We start from the raw sequence: 5104 nt of genomic DNA, 5'->3' as shown, positions 1-5104 counted from the left end.
CTCTAAATTATTATTCTGAGAACTAGGGACCCCAGACTTCATAATTTCAGCAACACACTAAGCATGTTCCCTCGCCCCCTCATCCCTATTAGCCTCTTCCACCATCACTTCCCCTACCGCTTTTTCTACCCCTCCACTCCCCCCCCCCCCCCCCCCTCCCACTCATCTAAGAATACGGAACATATTTCAAATCCTCATTACTACCCTTCTCCTTGACTAAAACAGCTTGTTCACTTCCTGAATCTGAAGAATTCGACATTCTCCCTATCACTGGGAAGCTTCCCATCGTCGGAAACCCTACATGACTTTCCCCCTCCCCCATCAACCCTTTCTATGAAACAAAACCCTTGAAATGACTTGAATGTAGGCTGTCATATACTCTGTCACCAGTCAGACTCTTAGATCTCTTCTGAGTTGAGATCGCCTATGTGCACCTCGTCGCCATGAAGCACCCTAGAGGATCGCCAACAATCATCAATCCATTCTATGAAGACGATGGACCCATCGGAACCATCGAGCAAATGGGCTAAGCCACCTTCTCTCCTATCAGGCAAGAGGGGCTTCTCTGGTTGGGCACCCCTCCAAGGGGTCCAATCGATTTCCCCTACTGATCCTTATGCCTCCAGAAAACAGATCTGGCAACTAGGCCTCTAACAAGTCCACCTTTATTTCCCTTTTCTTTCGACCCAGTCAACTCCCCAAATTATTTTTCATTAATAACGGGAGGGCCAACTTATTGCCCAAGCCCATCATTAGGCCCAACCCTCCATCTACCTTCTTCAGCATAAAGTTGAGCCTCTCCTTCCAACCAATAAATTCAAAGCCTAAATGCCACAAGGACCCTTCCACTTTTCCAAGTCTTTGCATCACCTCGGAATGCCATCCAGTTGCACCACCAGAATAATTATGTCGAAGCTCAGTCCCACCTTCCTTCCTCAATCATCCTTCCGGCAGTAATTCCACCTTCCTATTCTGTTCACCACCAAAACTCTCAGACAATGGAGCAAGTCTCAATAGTACCACCACATAAGAAGCTCCACCAGACGAGTTATCTCCTCTATGTCAGTGGAAATTTAACACTATACAGATTTTAGTCATACCTTCCTTATTTAGACAATATTTTGTAGCTGTAAATAGCTTGATCATAACCTCGATCGTGTAAATTAGTAGGACTTTATAGCTTCCTTATTTAGCTAGATTTGATTGTTATAATGGCTAATTCCCAACCTTGTAATTGGTGATAATGTTCTATATAATGAGAAGAATCCTCACAAAGAGGTCATTCAATCCAATTTGATATGGTTTCAGAGCCATAACTTATCAAATATTTCTGATTCTCTTTCGTGGAAAGTTTTTTTGGGGGACGATAGTGTTATTGTTAGCACTGTTTGTGAAGATTTTTTTTTCTCTTCGTCATTGCTGGGCTGCGACACCTTGGAGTTTCTTTGGCTCTCGGCACTATCGAAAGGGTATGGGATCTCAGTGATCATGCTTGTAGTTCTCGGCAGTTTTTGTGGAAGCCTTTAGGGTTCTCATGAGTTTTTGTGGAAGTCTTTGGGGTTCTTGGTAGTTTCTGTGAAGTTTTTTGGTTCACGGCAGCCTGTGTTGTTTGTTGGTTCACAGCAGTTATGTTCTTTTTTGGTTATCGGCATTTTCACTTCCTAATATTCTGAGCAAACCCATCAAAACCATGGTACTCAGTAGGTATGTGGGCAGGTATTCTTCTTGGCTGTCGTTTTTTTCCTTTACGAGTATCATGTCTTCAGAATCCTTTGCTGTGAAATTTACAAATAAGAATTATTCTGCCTGGGAATTTCAATTTTGCTTATTTCTTTTGGGGAAAGAATTATGGGGTCATATAGATGGTAGTGATCCCACTCCTACTGAGCTTTTTAAGTTGGCTCAGTGGAAGGTCAAAGATGCTAGGGTGATGACATGGATTTTAGGCTCTGTTGATCCTCTTATTGTTCTCAATCTGAGGCCATATAAGACTACTAAAACTATGTGCAAATACTTGAGGAAAGTGTATAATTGGGACAATTCTACTCGGCATTTTCAGTTGGAGTACGAGATCACTAGTTACACTTAGGGCAATCTCTCTCCATTCAAGATTATTTTTCTGGGTTTAATAATCTCTGGTGAGAATTTACTGACATGATTTATGGCAAGGTAGTGAAAGAATCTCTCTGTTGTGCAGGAAGTTCATGAACAAAGCAAGCGAGATCAATTTTCATCATCTTTCCTTTGATTGCTCCCCATGCAAATTAGGTAAAAGTAAGTCCCTCTCATTTCCCTCTCATGGTAGTCATGCTAAACGATGTTTTGATGTGATTCATAGTGATGTGTGGAGAATTTCTCCTGTTATTTCACATGCGAATTATAAATACTTTGTTACTTTCATTGATGATTATTCTAAGTATACTTGGATTTATTTTCTACGTTCTAAATCAGAGGTTTTCTCTATCTTTTAACAATTCATCACCTATGTTGAGACTCAATTCTCATCAGGGATCAAAACTTTAAGGTCTGATTCAGGTGGTGCATATATGTCTCGTCAGTTTCATGAGTTTCTCCAACAAAAAGGTATTGTTTCTCAGAGCTCTTGTCCATATACACCTCAGGAAAATGGTGTTGCTGAATAGAAAAATAGACATTTGTTGGATGTTGTTCGTACATTATTGCTTCAATCCTCTGTTCTGCATAAATACTGGGTCGAAGTCTTATCTACAATGGTTTATTTAATTAATAGATTGTCTTCCAATGTCTTGAATTTTGACACTCATTACTTTCATCTTTATCATCAACATCCTCGTTATCTGGATATGCATACTTTTGGTTGTGTTTGTTTTGTTCATTTGTCATCCCATGAATGTCATAAATTATATGCTCAATCTATTAGGTGCACTTTTATGGGTTATAGTATTTCACACAAAAGCTATGTTTGTTATGACCCATACTCTAACAGATTTCGTATTTTCAGTCATGTTGTTTTCTTTTAAAATCAATCGTTCTTTTCTACTTATATTGAGTCTTTACCTGACATGCATGTTTTGCCACATTTTGATGACTTGACTTATTCTCCTGACCGATTCAAACTTGGACTTGTGTATGAGCGACGACGACCAACTTTGCCCCTTCCTGAGCCTGATCTGCCATCTGACCCTGCTCAGATTGGCTCTTCTACGAGTGATCCGGACTTTGACATAGTTCCTCGATGTTTAACAGGGGTATCTCGTCCCCCTGATAGGTATAGTTTTTCACATACCTCTCTTCATGCTACTTTGTCTTCCATTCCCAATCCGTTAGGTTATTCCGAGGCAGTTAAACATGAATATTGGCATGAGACGATGGCTGAAGAACTTGGGGCTCTCCAGGACAATCACACATGGGATGTTGTTCCTTGTCCTACTACTATTAAGGCCATCGATTGCAAGTGAGTTCACTCGATTAAGCTACGTTCTGATGGGACTCTGGATCGGTATAAGGCACAGTTGGTTGCCCTTGGAAATAGACAAGAGAATGGGTTGGACTATAAGGAGACTTTTACTCTGGTTGCCAAGATGACTACAGTGCGAATTGTTCTATCTATTACTGCCTCCCAAGATTGGCCCTTTCATCAAATGGATGTCAAAAATGTCTTTCTTCGCGATGATCTCAAAAAAGATATCTACATGACCATTCCACCTGGATTGCCATCTTCTTCTTCCTTGGATGTCTGTAAGTTGAAACACTCGTTATATGGGTTGAAACAAGCTCTCCGAGCATGGCTTGATAAATTCAGATCCACCTTGCTTCAGCTTTCCTTTAAGCAGAGTCAATATGACTCCTCTCTGTTTCTCTGCAAGACATCCACTAGTATTGTTCTTCTTCTGGTTTATGTTGATGATATTGTTATTATAGGGACGGATTTCGCTTTGATTATTCGACTGCAATAGCATCTTCAAGCCTCGTTTCATATGAACGATCTCTTATGTACTTCTTGGGGTTGGAAGTTTATATTGATTCATCCGGCATTTTTCTTAATCAACATAAATACACTCAGGATTTGATTACTTTGGTAGGCCTTCAAGATACTTCTTCTGTGGACACTCCTCTGGAAGTAAACATGAAGTATCTTCATGAGAAGGGACATCTCCTTTAAGACCCGACTGTGTTTCGACAGTTAGTGGGTAGCTTGAACTATTTGACTATTACTTGACCTGATATTTCTTTTGTTGTCAAGCAAGTTAGTCAATTCATGCAGGTTCCACGTCATCTACATTTAGCTACTGTTCGTCGAATTATTAGATATCTTCGAGAGTCCCCTAGCCGTGGTTTGTTCTTTCCCGCTGGGACTCCTCTTCGCCTTATTGCTTATAGTAATGCTAATTGGGTCAGATGTCCTGATACACGACAATCTGTCACGAGTTGGTGCATGTTTCTTAGTGACTCTTTGATCTCTTGGAAGAGTAACAAACAGGACCGTGTCTCTAAATCTTCCACTGAATCCGAATATCGTGCGATGTCGGCTGCTTGTTCGGAGATTCTCTGGCTTCGTGGGCTCCTAGCTGAGCTTGGTTGTGCTCAGTTGGATCCTACTGCTCTCCATGCTAACAATACTAGTATCATTCAGATTGCTGTCAATCTCGTCTTTCATGAGCATACAAAACACATTGAGATGGACTGTCATTCCATTCGGGAAGTCTTGGAATCTCGTATTATTTCTCTTTCTCATATTTCCACTGACTTCCAGATAGCTTTTGTGTTTACCAAGGTCATGACACAACAACATCATCAGTTTCTTGTAGGCAAATTGATACTTCTTGACCTACCAGCATCAATTTGAGGGGGGGTGTCAATGGGAATTTATCACTCTACAGTTTTTAGTCATACTCTCCTTATTTAGACAATATTTTATATTCCTTATTTAGACAATATTTTGTAGCTGTAAATAGCTTGATCATAGCCTTAATCGTGTAACTTAATAAGACTTCTATAGCTTCCTTATTTAACTAGATTTGATTGTTGTAATCGCTGATTTCCAGCCTTGTAATTATTGATATTGTTCTATATAATGAGAAGAATCCTCACAAAGAGGTCATTCAATCCAATTTGACACTCCGTG

The sequence above is a fragment of the Juglans microcarpa x Juglans regia genome, chromosome 2D (assembly GCF_004785595.1).
Source record: "Juglans microcarpa x Juglans regia isolate MS1-56 chromosome 2D, Jm3101_v1.0, whole genome shotgun sequence".
Taxonomy (NCBI): domain Eukaryota; kingdom Viridiplantae; phylum Streptophyta; class Magnoliopsida; order Fagales; family Juglandaceae; genus Juglans; species Juglans microcarpa x Juglans regia.
The sequence above is the reverse complement of the archived record's forward strand: the minus strand, read 5'-3'. Positions refer to the sequence as shown.